This window comes from Copadichromis virginalis, linkage group LG20, assembly GCF_057382275.1.
Source record: "Copadichromis virginalis isolate Kocher_CV1m ecotype Utaka linkage group LG20, C_Virginalis_male_GT1.1, whole genome shotgun sequence".
Lineage (NCBI taxonomy): Eukaryota > Metazoa > Chordata > Actinopteri > Cichliformes > Cichlidae > Copadichromis > Copadichromis virginalis.
This window is the reverse complement of record NC_140637.1, coordinates 12625159-12638798: the sequence shown is the minus strand read 5'-3', so window position 1 is coordinate 12638798 and position 13640 is coordinate 12625159. Positions and strand designations below refer to the sequence as shown.

Genomic DNA, 13640 nt, shown 5'->3' with positions numbered 1-13640 from the left:
TGCACTAACTAATTTTGAAAAAGCAGGAAAAGGGTGGTAGTTTTGACACCAGTAGCTGACAAGCTTTAGTTATCTGTCAGCATGCGTAGCAAAGAGACAAATAAGTAGACAGAATCAGCAGACTGCTCGATTTAGGGTTTTCTACTTCATAAAAAATATTACTGTTAGCATAGTGCAAATATGAACATAATTGTAGCCTTCCCTCAGATTTCTATTTCCTAGAGTAGAAATTTTCTCTCTTTGGCTTTAAATGTAAACCCTTACCACTCCTGATCTTGCCAAACATCATAACAGTGCCATCATTTCAGACATGTGTGGGATAATTCAGTAATAGCAGGGTATGAGGTACAAAGCAGAAAATAAAACAATAGTGAAAGAAACTGATATATAAGATATGTGCATTATTAAATTCTTTGTGGTGCTTTTTGCATTTTGTTTTTTTACATTTTTAAAATGCGCAGTTATGCCGATGCTCAATCACAGCTGCAAGAAATAAGTAATGACACTTTATTTCCTTGTAATTTGACTTGAGTCACAAAACTGCCACCAAACAACACACACCAGTAAGCCTGTCTACAAAGACAGCATTTTAGGCAGTTTTATAATTACTGGCGCTATTGGCTTTGCTTCATGAGAACAGCCTTGGTGGCCTGAGCCATCTTTTACTTCTTCACACACCTCCTGCTGTTTGCTGCCGACTAACCCCGTCTACACTTCTATGGCTGTGTTTTCTATCCAACTTTGTTACCCAGCCCAAAGAGCATAATGGGTAAACAAAAACAACAAAATATTCCAGTAACTTCAAAAAAAATTCATTTATATGTTTGAAACAGTAAGACCTTGTCAACTGAAAATGTACTATATTCAGAGAATACTTGGTTAAAATAGAGCACACTTATTTAAATAACAAAGGCAAGTGTAATAAAAGCAGCATCTAAGTGGCTACACACACACATCGCAGTTTCTTTTATAGAGTTCAAGTTGCATCATTTTCTAAAATAAATCATTTGGTGATGGCAGAATACAGTATACATATGTTAGAGAAAGAGGCTGGCAAGAGTGTCTGCGCAGCAGTCTACTGTACTCTCTGGAGAGCATACTACAAGCCTCTATCAGTGTAGCACTAAAACAAATGTGACCCAAGCAAACTCCAGCTACTGGCAGAAGCAAACAGAGCTTTAAACGGTACAAGATGCAAAAAAAAGTGATGGAAACTAGCAACAGGACAGAGAGAAACCGGGGCAGAGAAAAACAAAAAATTGTAAAACGCTGGCAAAAGAAGAAACAACAAAAAAACAATGACAGAAGAAAAGGCAGAGACTGCATGATGTAGTGTGACAGAGCACATTTAAAGACATATTAAGATTTTACTGCTAACAGGAATCTGACTTAAGGACAACTTTGTAAACAAACCGAAACGCGCGCACGCACACACACACACACACACACACACACACACACACACGCACACACACACACACACACACACACACAAAGAAAGAAAAAAAAAAACAGGGAAAGCTGCTTTGAATTAAACCCATCCTGTAAGCATTTGCTAGTGGAGAAGTATGCAAATAAAAATCTCTTACCACCTGTGGAACTAATTAACATAACACCACCATAGGAAAAACTCCTTTTCGAGATCCATTCTTAATCTGTTTGTTTCTCCCATTTAATTCAAAATAAATATTATTATATTATATTATATTATATTATATTATAAGTATTAATGTAAGCCACAGTTTATATTGTCTGATTATTCAAGACAAAGTTCTAACTATAAAGTTTATTCTTTGATGGGAAAAAAAACTGTTTTCCTGACACCTTAAAAAAATATCAATTTTATTAATGATTTTGACAACACTTTAGAAGGACAGAGTTTCAGAGCTGGAGCTCAGTGGAGAGTTAACCCTCTCAAGGCAGGCGTTGCCGATTTGCAACAGTTAAAAACTAACAACCTGATTACCCCACATACATATTTTATGAGGTTTTTTTTACTCATAAGTACCACTGCAGGACTTGGTTGTGCATTAGCAACAAAAAGTTTAATTTGAGCCTGAGAGGGTTAAGAGGCTCCAGCCATCACCATAACAATGTGAGCTCTTTGAGCAATAATGTGGACGAGCTTAGTGATGTGACTGAGACCCAGAGAGCTTACAGAGTGTACTCCAATGTGTTTCATGGAGGAGTTGCTACACTAACACTTCCTAAACGACAGTGTGACCGTACCTGGCTTCAGGATTTTTCGGATGGACAGAAACATTAATCTGTGCAGTAAGAAGAAAAATGTGGGAAGAAACGCTATTTGTCTAAATCAATACAACATTTGGATTCCTCTATCATCTGATGCAGAGGTCATCCTACTAACTGTGGTGAATAATTATGGACATTAAATGGATACATCTGTAACAACATTCTCAATTCAGCTGCCATAAAAACAGATCAGAGAAAACTTATTTTACTGTTTTATATTTAGGTTGAAATGTATTGATCTCATAGCTTTTACTTTTTTTAGCTTTTTTAAAAAAAAAAGAACTTATTGTAAACATTGACATCAATCATCACAGAATTTCACAAGCTGCTATTTCAAACTATTTTAGAAACTCTTGAACAATTTGGAATGGCAAAGAAACAAACAGAAAATACGCGTAAAAACAAAATCCAACTATGAAGAGTCTTAACTGACTATTGCAGGCCATAATATAATACTCTGAATAAGAGAAAATAATAGTGAGAGAGTGTGTGCTTCCCTGTGACTGTGTGTAAAAACACAGAATAAAAGTGCTCTGCCTCTGAGCCAAGATATGCTTTGTCTTTGCTTTTTCTGCTGGCATCTGCCTGTTGTTTTAAATTTACACTGGATCCAAAGTGATTATGGTAAATGGTAAATGGCCTGTATTTGTATAGTGCTTATGTACACGTGTCAAAAAATCTGCACGAAAGCAAAATAGTGAGAAGAAGGACATAATTACACCAGTAGTAATGACCACCATAGAACCTGTGTGCACATATACAGTGGATTGCTTGGTCATCCACTGCCCTTCTGGATGACTAATTATTGGACAAACAGGGTGAGATGGGCGGAGTCTTCTGTAAGGGGCCCGTTAAGCAACAGCCAATCGTCTTCAGTGGGCTTGTCTCTCTGTCTCTGTGCTAAGGTAGCATAAGGAAAGTGGAAATAAGAATGGGGGGAAAAAAGAGCTCAGAAGAAGGGTTAGCAGCTCAGTGAAAGCCCCTTACAGTGGGCCTCCGTAGACAGACACAGTAGGACAGACAGAAGCCTGAATCTCATTTCAGAGTTTCATCCTCCAACATTTCTCTGCAACAGTCAGAAATTCTACGATCCTTTTAAAATGAAATATTGACATGATGAAAATGATATGATGTTACCCATTTGAGGGACAGCTGAAGCCAAAATAACATTACACTAATCGATGACCAGTCCTTACTCCAAATTTGCTGCCAACTACACATAGCTGCTTTCATTTTAATTCAAATTACAAAAAAATTACAAAAACTTTTTTTGTCCAACTCAAAACACTCTGCACTGAAGGCTTGGTGTTGAGAGCTGTCCGTCACTCTCCCTGTGTCTTCTGTTAAATAACAGTCCAGTTCGCCATATTCTCATGCACTCTCTGAAACACATGTGCTCCTGGGTTTAATGAGTGACTACAGTAATGAGCCAGTCGTGCTTTTAGTGTGGCTGTAAAACACATCCAAGTGAAGTCTCACATCACTCTAATTAAAAAGCCCAAAGTTTAAATCAATGGAAAGTGTGTCTAATCTTCCACAGAGGTGGCAGCGATGGTAACAAAAAGCTTTTCTGCTGCTTTAAGAAATATCTTTTGCATTTTAAGTTTGGCTGCCTGACTTTAATTAAAATGAATCAAAGACACTTAATGATTTGTGCAATTCAGGATAAACAGTCACAATTTGATTCCTTCTTTTAAAGAGTGTGTATCTTGTCCTCCAGCATGAGCTGTAGAAATAAACTGTGACTGGCTTATTTTTGCCAGCCTGTGGACAAGGTTTTCATTGCATAGACTGAATCCATGGCTGATGGACTGCTTTTCTGCCAGCTTCAATACCATCTGTACATATATCACTCTCATCAACATTCAAAGCACAAAATGTGACGCAGAACCTCTAAAAGTCTGTTCCATGCTCGGGGGTGGGCAGGAAAACAGAAACGTGTGGATTAATTCTGTAATATCCTACAGCAGTACAATGTCTGACATAACACACTCAAGTAATTCAGTTCCATCACTCCTTACTCACCTGTTGCTTATAAAACATTTGTCTCTTTTTATATTTACAGGTATAAAGAATTATATGTTGCAATAAGTATATGCTTCTTGTATCGGGTGTTTGCTACTTATTATTTTAGACCTTGGCACCTTTTTAATCACCTGAACACCAATCTACCTCTGCAAAGACAGAATAGTGATTTTAGTTTCCTGTTGTCCTCTGGGCACATTAAACTGTGCAGGCCATGCTAAAACAAATGCAAGCCCGTGTTTTATTTTAAATCAGTCTAACAGGTAAGTGGATGATGCTGTACGTTAAATTGACTGATCTTAGATCTTTACCTGAAGACGTAATTTCATCACCGCAGCAAATTTTCCAACTATTCATCAAAGGTACGGCCACTTTCAATTTAATTGAAATTGATCTGGTTGAAGGAAAATGTCCAAGACCAAGAATCGGTAATAAATGTTTTGTTTAAAGCCAGAGTGCACAAACACTAACACAATCATATATTACACAGAGATTGTGTTAGATTTGCCATTGTCTATCATTTTGATGCACAATGTGATAAAAAAAATAGCACAGATTTAATAGCATTACAATTTATTTTAAATGACAATAGCAAAAATATAAAAAGTGCATGCATTCATGAACTCACTACTACCACACTTCACACCTCATAAGGAAGCGTGATAGCATGGTTAACATTTCTTCCAAGGAAGCAAACAGATGTCACCAATTGAATATGGACTCTCAGATGGTGCAAGTACCAGAGCTTGTTATCAGTTTTCATTATTATTTTTTTATAAAAAAATAATAATTTCCCCACGGGGATCAATAAAGTATGCATTATTATTATTATAAAAACCCCACCTTGACAGATAGATAACACAAAGTAGCAACACATTTATAGTACAAATTTGCAAATGTTGTCAGTGAACAATCATTCAGTCAATTCAAGCCAAAATGTAATTGGGATTTTAATTTAGCCCTAGCAAGCTCTAACTTCAACTCATTCTGTCCTGTTATTATTATTATCATTAGTAGTAGTAGTATTTCATTTAACAGTAGCTCCACCACCAGAATTTTAATCTGTCGCTATGGCAGCGTGCAGTCAAATTTTTCTGTTAAATGGATAACAATATTCGGTTACTGTGACCTCTGACGAAAAACCCTCACCCAATATTCAACCATCCCTGCAATCTTGAAAACTACATCAAATTAAAATGGCTCCTGACAAAACATTTTAAAATCCCTGAGAAAAGAATTTCCAGCAAGAGCACAGAGGAACTGTTTGTCTCTTGACTGGAGATCTATTATCCAAAAAGCTTTTTATTTCCAGTGGTGCAAGCATTTTTGCCTTGTGGAAATTGAACCTCTAACCCCATTAGTGTTATGCAAAGTTGCACTTGACCACAACATAGTGCACAAACCCTGTGATCTACGCCACTGTTTACCAACATTCAGTGTGGGACCCAGAGAAGTTGCAGCTCTGTGAGCGCTACTTGCATGGTAGCCTGTGACCTTAGGCTGTGAGGTCAGCTGCTATTGACGTTTATCTCGCCAAATCCCTTAGGGCTTCAAACAAGACCTAATCAGACTAACCATAACACCAGAACCTCCCCTGCATTTATGTTGTAGCTACACAATTACCTCTCATAAGGAATCTATTAGCCCCTGTTGAGCATGTTCGCATTAAAAAGGGAGGTGGAGAGGAGATGTGGCTATGGGAATAAAGGAAAATCTATTACATGTGAACACCACGAAGCAGAAAAATATCTGTTTTCCTCAACTGAATTTCCGATTTATCATTCATAGCAGAAATCCAACAGCTGGCAGGCTTAAAATTTTGAAACTACAAAACACCTGGTGTCTTTTAGTCCTTTCCCTTGGGGGAAAACCTTCGCCACACAGGGAGTGATGTGTTTGTTTTTTAAAAAACAAACAACAAAAAACTGAGGAGATAGTGGTTGGTGTGATCACCAGAGCAGCAGAAGAAAAAAGAGAAAAGATATTGTATTGAGTTTTTTAACTGAACAGAAAAAGGTCAGAGAGAAAACACTGAAAGCATTAACAACAATATATGGACAAATTAAAACACAAGAATGAGAACACTGCTACTGTCAGTATACTTTAAAGTTGTGTCCACATACCTTTGACGGTATTATAAATACTACCTAATAATAGCCTGATTCATTCATGTGTGGTAAAGGCCAGCAAGTGCTTATCTCTCTAAGCCCAAAGACAACACCCCATCCTGATCTGATGATGGTGGTTGAGCTAATCGGTACTGCTATTGGCTAAAATGAAGGACATGATATTTCGATCTGCTCTGCATTGTCCCCTTTTTTCTGATGATGTTGCACTGTTGCTCTCCTGTATGGTAGCAAGCTCTTCAGCATGAATTTTGCTGCACATGCAAGTGCGTAAACAAGGAAAACTATTTTTTTGCGACCATGACTGACTCAAGCTGTAACGCTCTGAGAAGCAAGAAGATTAAAAAGAAGAACCTCGTCTCTGTATCTCTACTAGGATTGTGCCGATGGATGATGTCGATATCCATCAGCACCAGGGATCGGCAACTGTCAAACCAGTGGTGATAGTTTGCTATAGTTTTATGCTTTTCCACTTACAAAATACTTGAATCACAGTAATGTTTTTCACACCAGTTGATATTGATATATATCATCATATAAATCAAATCACTATTTCTGTCAAGCTTAAAGATTCCTTTTTACTCCTTAGATATGAGGTTAATTTAATTTATTTTTGTCAGAATTTGAACATGATAAATATACTGCAAGACATTTACAACTGTAGGTGTATATATAATAAACTAAACTCTTAATTCCGACCAGTCAAAGGCTTCAAATGTTGCAGAAGCATACAAACAAAACGGGAAACTAACTCCTTTGGTCAATTCCAAACAAATAACAAGAACATGATATGAATGCAAAATAAATCTCAAGAGACTACTCTGTATTATTTCCCTTATGGTCCAGGGTAAGCAAGCAATCAGCAAATTTAATGGATACTTTAAAAAATGTACAGGAAGTGCATCACTGTCTCAGTGACATAGACAGTGAGGCTCATTTATGGATGTACAACTTAACCACAAATCCAATCTGGCAGCAAACTAGAAGAAGACACAGCTATTCAACTGTCTCTCTATGCCTCAGCTGTGAAAATGCCCTCTGAAAGAAATGACTTGGGCCAGGGAGTTGGCAAAGAGTGTCAATTACTTTAATCAGCCACTTAAATTCTACATGTGCTTACTGGCACCATGTCTTTTCAGTATAGTAGTCTGCTGCATTTGCGAAATCACTGTCTCTTTGTGTTATCATTTATTATTTTATCACCAAGCCCTACTTGCAACCCAGATGCCACATGACTGCAGTTTGTGCAGAGCCTATTGTCCAACCCTAATCACTTATTTTAAAAGCTAGAGTGTCCAGGTTAAATGTAAGATTAATTAGTACAATTAAGGACATAGTCATTTTATTCAACAAGCTTTATCACTATTTGGATCAAGCAGCTTTAGAAAAATAACACTATTGCTTCTGCAGGTGTTTTAATCAATAAGGAGATGAACAGAAGTATTCAGTTGAACTCACACCAGCAAATAGCCAATTCTCCAAATCAGACCCAAAAGTTTTTGTGTGCAGCGTGCCAAATAAAAAAAAAAACACTAAAAAAAAAACCCTTAAACAATCAACAAGTGTTATTGAAAAATGCTGACAACCAGGGTATGGGGTTACCATCTAATACATACCCTGATCTTAAAAACTGATTTTTATAGGACTGATTTCAACCAGGGGATTTGGTTTTATTTAGATTTTATAATGAGCCTTCCCTCTAAAATTTTACATTTTTAAAGTGATTGATTTTCTATCCCCATCAGAGCAATGACTCTGCTTATCTTATCTTCAATGTTTTTACCCAAGATCACTTTCAACATGTAAGAAAAGTGGTTGTGCCCGCATTGCCACGAGACTTTAGTACACAAATCACAGATGACTTGACCGGCATAAAGTTAGACAAAAAAATGTAACACGCACTAACAAGTACGTGTGCATGTGCACATGTATGTACATGTGCATTTCATATTCCTGGGAATTTCAAAACAGCACTCTCCACCTTGAAGACTCTATGCATCTGTTATCATTTTACAAGTTGCCTGTAACTCTGCGAGTACAAACCTCTCAAGCACAATGTGCCCCACTAAGCACCTCATTACAGAAGAAAGGTTCTGTGTATCCCGCTAAGGTAATAGATGGGAGGTAGGATCCTTTAAATGAAATAAATAAAACTGCAAAGTGGCAGAAATTACGGTTTCTGCTTCTATTCAAATTCATCTCAACTTCTAGCTTCTCCCATACTCATAGAAGTGTAATAAAGTGAACACTGATCAAGTGCATGATGAATCTTTGCTAAACCCTGTGATAAGTGTACCATCTCACCCTATGTGAGTCGATAGAGGTATATGGTATAGGTTGCACCCTGCAACCTTAAATTTGATAAGGTGTTAAGAAAATAGATAGATGAATCGTTCCTGGCAATATGAGCGTAAGCAGCCAAGAAATCATGTCATTGCACAGGCTAGCATTGTGTTTTTCCTCGGGACAAAGGAGACCAACAAGCAGGTAAGATCAGAAGAGCTAGGCAAAAAAAAAAAAAAAAAACAGATGTACAAATAATGCAACAAAACCATAATATGACAAATTACCAGCTCATTTTCTTCATTTTAGCATTAACTTTCTGATGCCCTGGTTGCCTTGGCATGAAAAGACGTACAGAGACTTTAGCACTAAAAATAAAGCAAAACAGCTATATAAACAAATAATAATTAAGTCAAGGAAACCACTCTCTGCGCAGGTGGAAACATCCCAAGAAATATGTCCTGCTCTTCCAGTGAGTAAAACATTTACCTCTTCTTATTTAAAGCAAGCCTAACAGTGTGTTATTAAATTGAAACACATAAGAAACACAAATGATATGATGGGCACTAAGGACTGAGAATGAAAGACGCACAGGTTTCAGGATAGTTAAAGTTTACTTTGTGAAAAACAAACACTGAAATTAATCACTAGATGGTGTAGCTTTGACCTTTTAGTGGCTCGTATCTGCTAATGCATATTTAAGACATAAAATAGAATGGGACAGCAGACTCAGACAACATGTCACCTTACTGAAGTCTATGCATGTCTACTCTGCTCCCCTTGGCTCCATGCTAATCTGTCCCTTTGTCTTTTCCCTGCAGTCTCCTCAGCACCAGAGGCGGACAACCTCTGAGAAGGAAAGTATGCAACCCCGTAAATTATTGATGTGTCTAAAGCCACATCAATAATCCGCCTGCTGTTTTGCACGCCAGGCTAACACATGTTCATTTTAATGCAGTGTAATAAAGGATAGGGATTTGCGCATTGGCCCTGCTGCTGGGCTGCAGGGGAGGCGAACATACACATGTAGAATGTGGAGTAACTAGTGGAGCTAAAGGTGAACAATTTCCCCCCGCGTTGAAAAACTTTGCCCTCTGTATAAAACAAAAACTGTAAACAGAGAAAGAAAGAAAAAAAAGACAAGTGAATTAAGCAGGACTGTCTAACGGTCAGTCGGAGAGGTGGGAGTTGGGTAACATTACCGCTGACGTGCCGTTATTTCGTGCATGGAAACACTGTAGCGCCAAACGTCATTCTATAAATCTGGCGATTTTAACGACCTGACGTGCTCGAGGTAAACACGTCCAGAGGAAGGGGCTTTGGACTTTTTTCCACAGTCATTTCACGGGCTCGTGTGTGAGGAGCAGTAGTTACACATGATGCAACACTTCATTCAAACTAAACTTTGCAACACGTCCACGCCGCTTTGCCATTAAACGCTGTTTTGTTTGCCCGAATAGGACAACCAAGTGCTTACGTGTAGCCAGAAAATCTAGCAAACTGAGCATTTGCGATACCACCGGAGGTTACATGGCGTGTAAATGTGTCGGTACATATTCAACTGACACATAATTAAAAAGACTCTTTTTTTGCCCCTTTCCTTTTCCCTCACACACAAGCGGGCTGAGCCTGATCGAGGACCGGACTCGGGGTAGTAAAAGAAAAAGAAGAAAAACAGCGGTACCAGCGGTCACACACCGCCAAAGTGTCCTTTAATTTTCACACGCCACGCTTATTACGGAATTGTTGTGTTACAGTAGCGGGACGGCTGTGAAAATGGCCTCTCTACAATGGCATTACACCTAGCCTCACTGGACGCATTGTTTGTGTCAGCTGCATGTCAAAATAATGCAGACCGCTAGAGAGCAATGACAACAGCTAACGTTAACGGCAGCACCACTTTGCTGGCCTGAAAAGCGCGTGTACCACTCGGCTTGAAAAGCAGTTTTAAGCTAAACGAAACGAGAGGGGGTAAATGGCCTAAGTATAATGCTACAAAAGTGTTATAACACGTCAGACAGCGCGAGGCACGCCCAAAGGTACGGGAAAGTCTAAAATAACTTACATTAGTCCACGCGAAAAGCAACGTAGGCAGACGCTCCGTTAGTCCAGTTTTTTTTTCAGATCTGTATCAACATAGATGGACAGCACTTCTCCGTAGTCCCGCCCCACATGGTTTAGCAGTCGGGCATATCTGTACATATATATAATCCCCCTCCCAGATGTCCAATCACAACTCTCCACTCTGGAATAGTGTCTTTTCCCATTGGTCGAGAAGCTTTTCAGTCTCGTGCTGAGTTTCCAGCTGTCTCCGTACCATATAGGGGTGTGTCGTGACGTAGCTGACGGTCCGATAGATAGTAAACAATTGCAGAAATATACCTTAAGAATATAAACTGAAATAAGGGGTAAAGTCGAAAAAAGTAAGGGCAGCTTTTAAAGTTCAGGGCGTTTAGCTGTATGAATCTATAAAGATGTATACTAAATATACTACACGTGTTTTGACCAATTCACGGGTGTGTGTATGTGTGGGTGGGTGGAGGGATCTGTTTTAATACCGTTGCATTTGAAGCTTAAATGTGTCCGCATTTCTCATCATGAATCATATATGGTTCACCTATACATAATATATGAAAGTTCCAGCTTCTTCTAACCTTTGTGCTCCCTCTGTACTGGAAACTGGTGGTAGCTGATAGTATACCCATGATGACGGGATAACGGCTTAGCCTAGAAAACATTTTGACCGACTCGCCTATTGGTATGTGTCCATAATTTACCGTATATTGGGACACACGCCAAAGCTAATTTGTTTACTGGGTGAAAGAATTCTGTGGGAATGATAGGGCCCTGTGGTGCTATTCTGTGTCACCCCTGGGCGGTTACTGTAGCACATCAATCACCACATCGCCCACTCTATAATTAGAACTGATTCTCTTCTTTTAGCTATCTCTTGTCATTTCCCTGGATGGCTCAGGGTATCACTCTGTATGACTTGGTTTATGTTACTTATTTATTTATTTGTTTATTTATTGCTTGATCTCATTGCTTTATGAAAATCCCATGAGCTGGATTTCAAACCTTCCAACCTATGCAAAGCTGGCACTGACAACAAGCCAGTTACATAAATCCATAAGTTTCTGTACATGTGGGACTGAAAGCACTGATACCATGTGAGCATATTGATGGCTTGAACTTTTCTGTAGAAGTAGGAATTTTTTAGCATTTGGCATAAGGAAACTTGTTGTGCTTTGTTTTTGCAGCAGACCATGCTAACTTTCTCTGCTCTATGCCCCTGCAATTGCTGATAGACCTCCTGTTTTAATACACCTACATGCTTTGCGTGTTCTTAGATGCACTGTAACATTGAGATATTTCTCTACAGAAGTAGCCACTGTGGTATCTCGATGCATTTACATGTCTTTGCGTCACAGTGTGATATGCATGCGAGCCTAAGCCACTTCTGCATCCTGTACACTATAGACCCATGCTGCAACTTACTGAAACATTTTCCACAAGTGTCATTTATCAGTATGTTGTCACCATTAATGCTTGATGACACACAGGTTGAGGCTGTGCAGGTCAGTCTAGCTGCCGGAGGTCAAAGGTATTCACGCGTTCCTGTTTAACCTTTCAATTCAAGTAAACACTAACACATTGCTCTTCTCCTTCTTATAGGTGCGACTGAGCATGTCAATACACTATCTCGCTGAGTCATTCGGTCATACAGTTATGTGGCATTATTCTGTCAAAGCCTAATGTCGGCTTGATTACTGCATTGAAAATCTTTACTTTTAAGCTCTGCGCCATGAGGATAGTCAGCAGTGAATGGCACTGTAAAGGTCATTCGAGCTGACGACTGCAGATTCTCATACTTCTATTCATATCACTCTCCCATTTTTAAGAGTAATTGAATTGCATTGCCTACTTGTAGTTTAGTTGTCATTTTCTGCATATAAGGAACAGGCCACCTTGGTTAAAATGATCTGTATGGTTGGATATCACATAAGGGAGGGAGATCAAAGCTTTTCTATTTGTTTCCCGCTTTTTCATTTAAATATTAACTGGGTTAGACAATCTCCATTTACTAACCAAATATGGATGTCAAAAAACTAATGTTTACTGAAAAATATAATGGAATCCTTCAAAACTGGATATGTGGTTCCTATCGCCAAATAGCCTTTGCTGCAATAAATGCATTATTCAAATTTACAGCAGCATGGCTGCTCCCATTTGGCTGATAACAGTAATGTTTCTTCTTCCCCACCCCCCGCCTGACTTTCTTATCTCAATCAAGCGGTGCATGAATCAGTGCAGCCAGCTTTAACAGGGCAAATATATATGCATGTACATTCATAAACCAATATACGTGACAATCACGTGTACGGGATATTTCCTCTGTACAGCGTTGCCTGTGTGTGCATGTGCTGGAATCTAGGCCATCCCTTGTTGCTTTGTGTTTGAGAGGCGGATCAGTCTATACGATGCAAGGCATATGGGCGTGTTTATGTCAGGGGCATGCGCACAAGGGACTTAGTCTTCCTCTGGGTTTGTGTGTGCATGAGAAAGAGAACAAAAAAGAGAGAGCGAGAGAGAGAAAGTGAGCGAGTATCACATGAGATGCCCGGATTTTCTCGGGGTGTTTTCACTGTGCACACACACTACAGCAATAGGAGCAGAAGAAACACGAGGACTCCTCATAGCTCTCTCTTCCTCAATAGTTTCCTTCCTAGAACTCGGAATGTCTCCATCTCACTTTAATGCCCCCACCTACTAACCAACGCACACACACATACACACACAGCACTCTCTCCCACTCACAGGGTGAGTCTAGAAAACAGCTGGAAAAGCAAATAGTTGCAGGCAGCCCTGGCCCACTGGCTCTTATATATGACTGGACCTTTACTTGGATGAATGCAGTCCTCACACTGGTTTTTCAGCTGCAGTCAGAAGGCA

At 39.1% G+C, this 13640-nt stretch overlaps 1 protein-coding gene across 1 annotated transcript in view; it reads right to left on the bottom strand.

Annotated features, from left to right (window-relative positions):
• Positions 1 to 10902, bottom strand: part of LOC146684441 (vitamin D3 receptor A) — an 83055-nt gene extending 72153 nt beyond the window's left edge. The window contains exon 1 of the mRNA XM_085443122.1: positions 10753 to 10902. The gene's annotated coding sequence lies outside the window, so the exon portion shown is untranslated. The remainder of the gene's footprint in view (positions 1 to 10752) is intronic.
• Positions 10903 to 13640: the final 2738 nt, after the last annotated feature.